The 12,011-nt window shown below is 41.7% G+C and overlaps 1 protein-coding gene across 2 annotated transcripts in view; it reads left to right on the plus strand.

Moving 5' to 3' along the window:
* Positions 1 to 12,011, plus strand: part of dph6 (diphthamine biosynthesis 6) — a 255,096-nt gene that overhangs the window by 64,776 nt on the left and 178,309 nt on the right. The gene's annotated exons all lie outside the window — the stretch shown is intronic.

A 12,011-nucleotide genomic window follows, 5' to 3' on the forward strand; every position in this document is an offset into this window, starting at 1 on the left:
GAGACGTGAGGCGAGATATAGGCTTTTATTCGCTGGAAGAGAGCAGTCAGCAGCAAGTGATCACCATACGACATCCTGAAGGAGGAGCAGTGCCTCCAATCACCTTTATACAGGGGTCTGTGGGAGGAGCCACAGGAGCAGTCAGCGGGGGAGGGGGGGGGGGGCGTGTCCAGATGGCTATATGTAGTTCACCACAGGTATATTGAGAGTAAAAGGGTGGCCAGGGAGAGAATAGGTCTCCTTAAAGAGCAACATGAAAAATGGATGAATATTTTTATTGAATATTTCTCTTCAGTTGTTACTGTAGGGAAAAAAATGGAAGCTAAGAAAATGGAGGACATGAGTGGTGTTGTCTCAAACCACTTATCAATTTTCAGGGAGGAGGGATTGGAGGCCTTAAAATGCAATAAGATGTATACGTTTCCAGGGCCTTACCTAGTGCATTGTCAGATCTTGTGGGAAGCTGGAGAAGAAATTGTGGAGGCCATTGTAGAGATATTTTGTCCATCTGTGGATACAGGTGAGGTTCAAACAGACTGGAGAGTGACTAATGTAGTACTAAATACAAGTCAGGAAACTAAAGACCAGGAAGTATAATATTGGTGGTGGTTGAATTACTGAGGGAGAGGATTTACAAACATTTGGAGCAGGATCTGATTCTGGACAGTCAGCATGGTTTTGTGAATGGTAAATGATGCCTGGCAAATCTGTCGGAATAACAAATAATGTGCTGCAGGAATTTAGTGGGTCATGTAGCATCTGTGGGAGGAAAGAAGTTGTTGACATTTTGGGATGAAACTGTGCATCAGGCCTGAAAGTAGAGAGGGCAAGACAGCCAGCATGAGGAAGAGAAGAGGACTGACAAGAAAGGATTCCAAGGTGATTGGTGGACTGAGGAGAGGTGAATGATGACAGGCAGATAGTGCCTGGTGAGGGAGGTGAGGGGTACTGTGGAGCTGGAAGACTGGCAGGCAGACAAAGAGAGAGGAGAAAAGAAAAAGCACAGATGAGTAAGGTGGGGGATAGAGGGGAGAATGGGAGACAGCTGCTGGAGGGAGATGAGCAGAAACACAAAGCACTCACAGTGGTGGCTTAAGATAAGTAAAGGAGGTGGGAATGGTTAGGCACAGGAGTACATTCAGCCAGAGACTCATTCCACCGAGATGCAACACTGAGCGTCATAGGAAGTCATTCCTGCCTGTGGCCATCAAACTTTACAACTCCTCCCTTGGAGTGTCAGACACCCTGAGCCAATAGGCTGGTCCTGGACTTATTTCCACTTGGAATAATTTACTTCTTATTATTTAATTATTTATGGGTTTATATTGCTGTATTTCTACACTATTCTTGGTTGGTGCGACTGTAACAAAACCCAATTTCCCTCGGGATCAATAATGTATGTCTGTCTGTCTGTCATTAGGGAAGAGTTGAACAACAGTTGGAACAGATGGGGTTGGGATGGAAAACCTTTGTGTGAAGTGGGTGGTTGGAACAAGGTGAGGGGGAGGGGACAAAGATTGTGGGGCACTAGAGAGATGATGGAAAGAAGGATCAGAAAAAGAAGGAGAGGTCAAAAAATGAAATGGTTGGAGAGTAACCTATAAATTTGAAACCTTACTATTCATATGATTAGGTTGCAGACTGCCTCCTGTTCATCCAGTTTGCATGGGCTTTATCCTGGCAGTTGAAAAGGCCAAGGATAGAAAGGTCAGAATGGGAAGGTTGAGTTGAAATGGTCTGCAACTGGGAGCTCAAGATGGCCTTTGTGGACTGAGCGTATTTGTTCTGTGCAATAGTTATTCAGTTACCACTTGGTCTCACCGATGTAGAGGAAGGCACATCAAGAGAATCGAATGCAGTAGACAAGGTTGGAGGGGATGCGTGTAAACCTTTGCCTCACTTGGAAGGACTGGTTAAGTCCCTGGATGGTGATGATGGAGGAGGTGTAATGATAATGGACCAGGCAGACAAGGAGGGAGTGGTCCTTATGAGTGGCAGAAAGTGGTGGGGAGGAGAAGGTATGGTCTGCACTGGGATCTTGTTGCAGCTGGCAGAAGTGTTGAAAGACAGAATGGTGGATGCAGAGTTGCATAGGGTGAAAGGTAATGACCGAAGGACTCTTATGCATCCAAATCTCTTTGAGTTCTTCGAGGAGGTAAACAAGAGGGTAAGTGACGCTAGGGTGGTAGATGTTGTCTATCTGGACTTCAGCAGCATCTTTGACAAGATCCATCATGGCAGTCTAGTCTAGAAAATTAGGTCTGGGAAGAGTTAGGGAAGAACAGGAGGCGATAGCAGATTGAATTCATAATTTGTTCAGTGGTAGGAAACAGAGGGTGATGGTCAAGGTTTGTTTCTCAGTCTGGAGACCTGTGTCTAGTGTTGTGCTACAGGAATATGTGCTGAGCCCTTTGTAATTCATATAAACAATTTTGAAGACATGGTTAGTAAATTTATGGATGATATTGAACTAGCTACTGTTGTAGGTAGTGTAGAAGGTTATGAAAAATTACAAAGGGTATCTTTTATCAACTAGGAATGTGGGCTAAGGACTGGTAAATGGCTTTCAATCCAGATAAATGTGAAGTATTGCGTTTTGAGAGATCAAACCAGAGTAGGACTCGTACAGTGAATGGTTGAGCCCTGGAAAATTTTGTGGAACATAGGGATCAAGGAGTGCAAATGCATAGTTTGCTGAAAGCGGTATCATAGATACGTAGGCTGGAGAAGAAAGAGTTTGACATGCTGGTTTTCATTAGTCAGGGTACCGAGTATACGAGTTGATAAGTTATATTGTAGTTATATAAAATTAAGAAATGTGGGTAATAGTAACTAGAAAATGTGCATATTGCAAGGAAGGAGGCATTGGAATTTGATGTTGTAGCTATTAGTGAAACATGGTTGCAGGAAGGGTGTGTTTGGCAACTAAATATTCCTGGATTTAGTTGCTTCAGGTGTGATAGAGTAGGAGGGGCCAGAGGAGGAGGTGTTGCATTGCTTGTCCGAGAAAATCTTGTGGCGGTGCTTTGGAAGGATAGATTAGAGAGCTCCTCTAGGGAGGCCATTTGGGTGGAATTGAAGAATGGGAAAGGTGCATTAACACTGATAGGAGTGTATTATAGGCCACCTAATGGGGCGCGTGAGTTGGAAGAGCAAATGTGTAAGGAGATAGCAGATATTTGTAGTAAACACAAGGTGGTGATTGTGGGAAATTTTAATTTTCCACACGTAGACTGGGAAGCTCATTCTGTAAAAGGGCTGGATGGTTTAGAGTTTGTGAAATGTGTGCAGGATAGTTTTTTGCAACAATACATAGAAGTACCGACTAGAGATGGGGCAGTGTTGGATCTCCTGTTAGGGAATGCGATAGGTCAGCTGGCAGATGTATGTGTTGGGGAGCACTTCGGATCCAGTGATCACAATAGCATTAGCTTCAATATAATTATGGAGAAGGACAGGACTGGACCTAGAGTTGAGATTTTTGATTGGAGAAAGGCTAACTTTGAGGGGATGCGAAGGGATTTAGAGAGAGTGGATTGGGTCAAGTTGTTTTATGGGAAGGATGTAATAGAGAAATGGAGGTCATTTAAGGGTGAAATTATGAAATACAGAATCTTTATGTTCCTGTTAGGGTGAAAGGAAAGGTTAAAGGTTTGAGAGCACCATGGTTTTAAAGGAATAGTAGAAATTTGGTTCAGAAAAAGAGAGATGTCTACAATAGATATAGGCAGCATGGAATAAAGGAATTGCTCGAGGAATATAAAGAATGTAAAAGGAATCTTAAGAAAGAGATTAGAAAAGCTAAAAGAAGATACGAGGTTGGTTTGGCAAATAAGGTGAAAGTAAATCCGAAAGGTTTCTACAGTTATATTAAAAGCAAGAGGATAGTGAGGGATAAAATTGGCCCCTTAGAGAATCAGAGTGGTCAGCTATGTGTGGAACCGAAGGAGATGGGAGAGATTTTGAATGATTTCTTCTCTTCGGTATTCACTAAGGAGAAGGATATTGAATTGTCTAAGGTGTGGGAAACAAGTAAGGAAGTTATGGAACCTATGACAATTAAAGAGGTGGAGGTACTGGCGCTTTTAAGAAATTTAAAAGTGGATAAATCTCCGGGTCCTGACAGGATATTCCCCAGGACCTTGAGGGAAGTTTGTGTAGAAATAGCAGGAGCTCTGACGGAGATCTTTAATATGTCATTAGAAATGGGGATTGTGCCGGAGGATTGGCATATTGCTCATGTGGTTCCATTGTTTAAAAAGGGTTCTAGAAGGAAGCCTAGCAATTATAGACCTGTCAGTTTGACATCAGTGGTGGATAAATTAATGGAAAGTATTCTTAGAGATAGTATTTATAATTATCTGGATAGACGGGATCTGATTAGAAGTAGCCAGCATGGATTTGTGCGTGGAAGGTCATGTTTGACAAACCTTATTGAATTTTTTGAAGAAGTTACGAGGAATGTTGACGAGGGTAAGGCAGTGGATGTAGTCTATATGGACTTCAGCAAAGCCTTTGACAAAGTTCCACATGGAAGGTTAGTTAAGAAGGTTCAGTCGTTAGGTATTAATGCTGGAGTAATAAAATGGATTCAACAGTGGCTAGATGGGAGATGCCAGAGAGTAGTGGTGGATAATTGTTTATCGGGATGGAGGCCGGTGACTAGCGGGGTGCCTCAGGGATCTGTTTTGGGCCCAATGTTGTTTGTAATATACATAAATGATCTGGATGATGGGGTGGTAAATTGGATTAGTAAGTATGCCGATGATACTAAGGTAGGAGGTGTTGTGGATAATGAGGTGGATCTTCAAAGCTTGCAGGGAGATTTATGCCGGTTAGAAGAATGGGCTGAACGTTGGCAGATGGAGTTTAATGCTGAGAAGTGTGAGGTTCTACATTTTGGCAGGAATAATCCAAATAGAACATACAGAGTAAATGGTAGGGCATTGAGGAATGCAGAGGAACAGAGAGATCTAGGAATAACTGTGCATAGTTCCCTGAAAGTGGAGTCTCATGTAGATAGGGTGGTGAAGAGGGCTTTTGGAACGCTGGCCTTTATAAATCAAAGCATTGAGTACAGAAGTTGGGATGTAATGCTAAAGTTGTACAAGGCATTGATAAGGCCAAATTTGGAATATTGTGTGCAGTTCTGGTCACCGAATTATAGGAAAGATATCAATAAATTAGAGAGAGTGCAGAGACGATTTACTAGGATGTTACCTGGGTTTCAGCAATTAAGTTACAGAGAAAGGTTGAACAAGTTAGGTCTCTATTCATTGGAGCGTAGAAGGTTGAGGGGGGATTTGATCGAGGTATTTAAAATTTTGAGAGGGATAGATAGAGTTGACGTGAACAGGCTGTTTCCATTGAGAGTAGGGGAGATTCAAACTAGAGGACATGATTTGAGAGTTAGGGGGCAGAAGTTTAAGGGAAACACGAGGGGGTATTTCTTTACTCAAAGAGTGATAGCTGTGTGGAATGAGCTTCCTGTAGAAGTAGTAGAGGCCAGTTCAGTTGTGTCATTTAAGGTAAAATTGGATAGGTATATGGACAGGAAAGGAGTGGAGGGTTATGGGCTGAGTGCGGGTAGGTGGGACTAGGTGAGATTAAGGGTTCGGCACGGACTGGGAGGGCCAAGATGGCCTGTTTCCGTGCTGTGATTGTTATATGGTTATATGGTTTTTGGTAGCCTTGAAATTCATTAAGCTGGGCAAATCCCCAGTGCTCCCCTGAATCTTTTGGGAGGACAGGAAGAAAATTGTCCAGACCCTTGTAGAGATATTTGCTTCATTGCTAGCCACTGACGAAGTTAAAGTAGACTGGAGAGTGGCGAATGTTAGTCCATTGTTTAAGGTAGCAAGGACAAGCCAGAGACTACAGAGTCTACAGACCGATGAGTTAGATTTCAGTTGTTGGGAATTTTAACAGACAAGATCAACCATCATTTGGATAGTTAAAGCCTCGTCAGGAATAACAACATGGTTTTACGCGTGAGAGGTCATGTCTTATAAATCTTTTGGAGTTTTCTGAAGAGATACCTCAGGGGATTGATAAAAGTAGGAAGGTGTACAAGGTCCCAAATAGTAAGCTGATCTGGAAGATTAGTTTGCATCAGCTTCAAGGAAAGCTAGCGAGGTGGATTTAGAATTGGCTGGACGATAGGAAGCAGAGAGTTATAGTTGAAATTTGATTGTCTGACAGGAGGCCTGTGATGAGTGGGCGCCTCAGGAATCAGTGTTGGAACTTCTTATTCATTATTTTTGTAAATAATTTGGATGTGAATGTATATGGCATGATTAGCAAGTTTGCTACTAAATCAGAGGACCTTTATAGTGAAACAGGTCACAAAGAATTACAAAGAAATCTTGGTTAGTTAGAGAGACGGACTGAGGAATGGCAAATGAATTTCAACTTAGATAAGTGTGAGGTAATGTATTTTGGACATTCAAACCAGGGTAAGACTCACATACAGTGAATGGCAGAACAGTGAGGAGTGTTGCAGAATAGAGAGACCTAGGAGTAGTTGCACAGGTAGACAGGATGGTGAAGAACTTGTTTAGCATACTGGCCTTCATCAGCCAGGCTTAGTTTAGGCGAAGGGATAGTATGTTGCATTTATATAAGTTGTTGGTGAGACTGCACTTGGAATATTGTGCATAGTTTTGGTCATCCTGTTATAGGAAAGGCATTGTCAAGCTGGAGAGGGTGCACAAGAGGTTTATGAGAGTGCTGACTTGATGAGGGGCTCTGAGTAATAGGGGAGAGGTTGCTCATGCTGAATCTTTATTCCTTGAAACGTAGGAGAACAAGAAATGTATATAAAGTCATGAGGGGTGTGGATAAGATGAACAGTTGTAGTCCTTTCCCAGGGTTGTGGAATACAAAACTAGAGGGCACAGATACTAGATAAGAGGGGAAAAATTTGAAAGAAACCTGACAGGTAACTTCTTTACACAGAGGATAGTGAGTACCTGGAGTGACCTACCAGAGGAAGTGGTAGAGGTGGGTACAATTTCCCCATTTAAGCGGCATTTGCATAGGTACATCGAGTAGAAGGGCTTGGAGGATTATGGGCCAAACGCGGGTAGCTGGGAATGACAGGGAGGATGTTGTGGTTGGCGGAGAGGGCCTATTTCCATTCATATATACCCCCCCCCCCCCCATTACTCTATGATGTTGGTGAGGTTGCATTGGAAATACTGTGTACAATTTTGGCCATCCTGTAATGTGAAAGAGTAAGAAAAGAAAAGATCTACCAGCTCATTACCTGGACTTGGGGCCTGAGTTACAAGGAGAGGTTGTGTAGACTAGAAGATTGAGACGTGACCTGATAGGGGTATATAAAATCACAAGTGATGTACACAAGGTGAAAGCTCATTTCATTTTTCTGGGTAGGGGTGCTATAAAAAAAGAGGTCACAGGATTAAGACCAGAGGTGAGATTTAGAAGGGACATCCAGGGCAGCCCCTTCACACAAAGGTTGATGTGTATTTGAAGTGAACTGCCAGAGATAATTATCAACATTTAAAAGCCATCCATATAAGTACATAGATAGGAGAAATTTAGCGGGCTACAAACCAAACACGAGCAGATGGGAGTAGCTTACAGGGCAACACAGTCTGTAAGGACAGGTTGGGCTGAGGGACCTGCTTCCGTACAATAAGACTATGATTTCAATTCTGGATATGTTTGCAACTTCTTTCATTTTGATGAAACTGCCATTATTCTTTGGAGAGTTTGAAACGAGGGAATATTTCCTCTATATAATTCACCAGCATTTTTTGATTTCATTTCAAAGCAATCCTTGTATGGTCTGTATTCTGGAACAGTGAACACAACATTGTGAACCAGTTGTCAGATTGATTGTCCTTAGCTGCCATCTCTTCATCCTCCAACCAGTCATTCACACATCACATCCCTTTGTTTTCATTGTGCTTTTCAGTGTCTTTCTCTGTGAAGTATTTGTAACTAAGCACATTCATGTGCGGTACACATCACATTGTCAGTACATAGACTTGTGCGTGTACAGATTTACAGACAACTGCATTTTTTAGCAATTATTATGGAAAAGAAAGCTTAATTGATATGAATAAGGAAAATCCAATTCTTTTTCTATTCTCTACCTTTGATGAGATGCAATTTTGCATTTAAATTTATAAGATTAAATTGCGATTCTGCAATATGGCCCATGAAAACTTCCTGCACCATATTCTTATCATAAAATAACATTGCTATAATGTTATTTTCTGACCTGCTTTTAATCTTTTGGCACTTTATTGTTAATAGAACTTCTCATGCATACACAAACTTTCTACTTGAGCCTCCCAATGTTAGCATCTTATTCAACTACTTTACAATTATTTTTAAAAAATTATTTAGCAATACAGCATGGATTAGGCCTTTCTGGCCCTTTGAGCCGCACAGCCCCAGCATCCTCCAACAATTCTGATTTAATCTGATCCTGATCACCAGACAATTTATAATAACCAATTAATCTACCTGGTATGCCTTTGGTCTGTGGGAGCAAACCAGAGAGCCCGGGAAAAATCCATACATTACACTGGAAGGAAGTATTCCTTACAGATGATGCTGGAATTAAACTCTGAACTCCAATATTCCAAGCAGCAATAGCATCATGCTAACTGCGACATTACATTAGTGCCCAATTCAATGTATCTTGTTCTTTAAGGGAAGAGCATTAAGCCCAAAAGAGTAATCTGCACTAATTTTTCATGGATAATGTTTCTGTATATACTCACTGCCCTCTGTTTTCTTGGATCGAAATATCTCAATTCTTGAATCAGTATTTACTTACCTGCGGGGTAGAAAATTAATTGACAATTCTTGTGAATGAATAAATTCTTCCAAATCTCATTCCTGAATGGCTATCTCTTTCTGGATATGTAGCCCAGAGGAAGAAGACTCTCAAAACACAGAAATGTCAAAACACAGCAGGCAGATGTCTTGGTGCATATTGGCACCTATGATATAGGTAGACAAAGTGAGGAGGTCCTGAGAAAGATTTTAGGAAGCTAGGTAGAAAGTTGAGAAACAGAATCTCTTGTGCCACCTGCCAGTGAGGGCAGGAATAGCATGAATTGGCAGGTGAATGCGTGGCTAAAGAACTGGTGCGGGGGCAGTGGGTTCAGATTTATGGATCATTGGGAACAAGTTACATCTGAACCAGAGGGGGTCCAATATCATTGCAGGCAAGTTGGCTGGAGTTGTTTGGGATGGTTTAAACTAATTTGGCAGGGGGATGGGAACCAGAATGATAGTGCTGAAAATGAGATAGCTGGTTTACAAACAGAGGTAATGCGTAGTAAGAAGAGGCAGTTGATAGGGCAAAATCGCAGTCAAGTTGCAGCGTAAAAGGCGGACAAATTTGAAAAGAGTGAATACAGGACTGAAGGTGTTATATTTGAATCCGCGCAGTGTACAGAATAAGGTAGGTGAACTTGTAGCACAGTTCCAGCTTGGCATGTGTAGCTGGAAGCTTAATGTCCAAGGGTACACATTTTATCAAAAGGACAGGTGGGAAGGCAGAGGGGGCGGTGTTGCTCTGTTGGTAATCAAATCATCAGAAAGAGGTGACATAGGGTCAGAAGGTGTTGAATTATTGTGGATAGAGCTAAGGAGCTGCAAGGGTAAAAATACCCTGATGGGAGTTGTATAGAGTCTCCCAAATAGTAGTAAAGAGGTAGACTACGAATTACAATGGGAAGTAGAAAATGCATGCCAAAAAGACAATGTTAAAATGGTCATAGGGGATTTCAATATGCAGGTAGATTGGAAATATCATGTTGGTGCTGGATTCCAAGAGGGGCAATTTCTAGAAAGGCTACAAGATGGGTTTTTAGAGCAGCTCGTCATTGAGCCCACTAGGGTATCAGCTATTTTTGATTAGGTGTTGTGTAATGAACCAGAATTGATTAGGGAGCTTAAGGTAAAATAACCCTCGGGGGTGGGGGGGGGGGGAAGTGATCATAGTATGTTTGAATTCACCCCTGAAATTTGAGAAGGAGAAGCTATAGTCAGATGTATCAATATTACCGTGGGGTAAAGGGAATTACAAAGGCATGAGAGAGGAGTTGGCCAGAATTAGTTGGCAAAAAACACTAGCAGAGATGGCAGAATAGCAATGTTTAGAATATCCAGAAGCAATTCGGAAGGTACAGGATATATACATCCCAAAGACAAGATGACACAACTGTGGCTAACAAGAGAAGTCAAAGCTAACATAAAAGCCAAAAAAGGGCACATAATAGAGCAAAAGTTAGTGGGAAGTTATTGGGAAGCTTTTAAAAAACACCAGAAGCCAACTACAAAAGTTATTAAAAAGGTAAAAATTGAATACGAAAGTAAGCTCGCAAATAATATTAAAGAGGATACCAGAAGTTTCTTCAAATACATAAAATGTAAAAGATAGGTGAGAGTGGATATCAACCCACTGGGACGTTCCAGGTGTCAGGGAGCAGGAAGTGTGTGAAGATACCATAACTGAAGAGAAGGTTCTTGGGAAACTGAAAGGTCTTAACGTAGTTAAGTTCCCTGGACTAGATGGTATACACTCCAGGGTTCTGAAGGAGGTGGTTGAAGAGCTGGTGGAGGCACTAGTAATGATCTTTCAAGAAGCATTAGATTCTGGAATGATTCCTGAAGACCGGAAAACTGCAGATGTCATTCCACTCTTCAAGAAGAGAGAGGGGCAGAAGGAAGGAAACTAAAGGCTAGTTAGTCTGACCTCAGTGATTGGGAAGATGTTGGTCAATCATTACGGATGAGGTTTCAAAGTACTTGGAGGCATGTGATAAAATAGGCCATAGTCAGCATATTTTCCTCAAGGGAAAATCTTGCCTGACAAATCTGTTGGAATTCTTTGAAGAAATAACAAGCAGGATAGACAAAGGAGAATTGGTTGATGTTATGTACTTGGATTTTCAGAAGTCCTTTGACAATATGCCACACATGAGATGACTTAACAAGCTATGAGCCTATGGTATTACAGGAAAGATTCTAGCATGGATGAAGCAGTGGCTGATTGGCAGGAGGGAAAATCTGGGAATAAAGGGAGCCTTTTCTGGTTGGCTACCATGTCTATTAGTGTTCCACAGGGGTCTGTGTTGCGACCAATTCTTTTTACGTTATATGTCAATGATATGAATGATGGAATTGATGGCTTAGTGCAAAGTTTGCAGATAATATGAAGATAGATTGCAGGTAGTTTTGAAGAAGTAGAGAGGCTACAGAAGGAGATTAGGAGAAGTGGCAGATGGAATGCAGTTACAGGAAGTGAATGGTCATGCACTTTGATAGAAGAAATGAAAAGGTAGTCTATTTTCTAAATGGAGAGAAAATACAGAAAATAAGGTGCAAAGGGAGTCCTTCTTTGAGTCTGTGCTTAGTACTCATTTCAAGAGGACTAAAAAGCAAGGATGTAATATTGAGAATTTATAAAGCACTGGTAAGGTCTCACTTCTCACTGTGAGCAGTCTTGGACCCCTTATCTTAGAAAGGATGTGCTGAAACTGGAGAAGACTCAAAGGAGATTTATGAAAATGATTCCAGGTTTGAATGGCTTGTCTTATGAAGAGCGTTTGATGGCTGTGGTCCTGTGTTCACTGGAATTCAGAAGAATGAGGTGTGACTTAATTGAAACTTACCAAATGGTGAAAGGCCTTGATAGAGTGGGTGTGGAGAAGATGTTTCCTGTGGTGGGAGAGTCTTAAACCAGAAGTACAGCCTCAGAATAGAGTGGCATCCTTTTAGAACAGAGATGAGGGGAAATCTGTTTAATCAGACAGTGGTGAATCTGTGGAACTCACTGCCACTGGTAGCTGTGGAGGCCAAGTCTTTATATATATTTAAGGCAGGGGTTGATAGGTCCTTGATTGGTCAGGGCATGAATGGATACAGGAAGAAGACAGGAGATTCGGGCTGAGTTGAAAAATGGATCCAACATGATGAAATGGCAAAGCAGACTCAATGGGCCAAATGACCTAATACTGCTC

Source organism: Hypanus sabinus, chromosome 2, assembly GCF_030144855.1.
Source record: "Hypanus sabinus isolate sHypSab1 chromosome 2, sHypSab1.hap1, whole genome shotgun sequence".
Classification (NCBI taxonomy): Eukaryota; Metazoa; Chordata; class Chondrichthyes; order Myliobatiformes; family Dasyatidae; genus Hypanus; species Hypanus sabinus.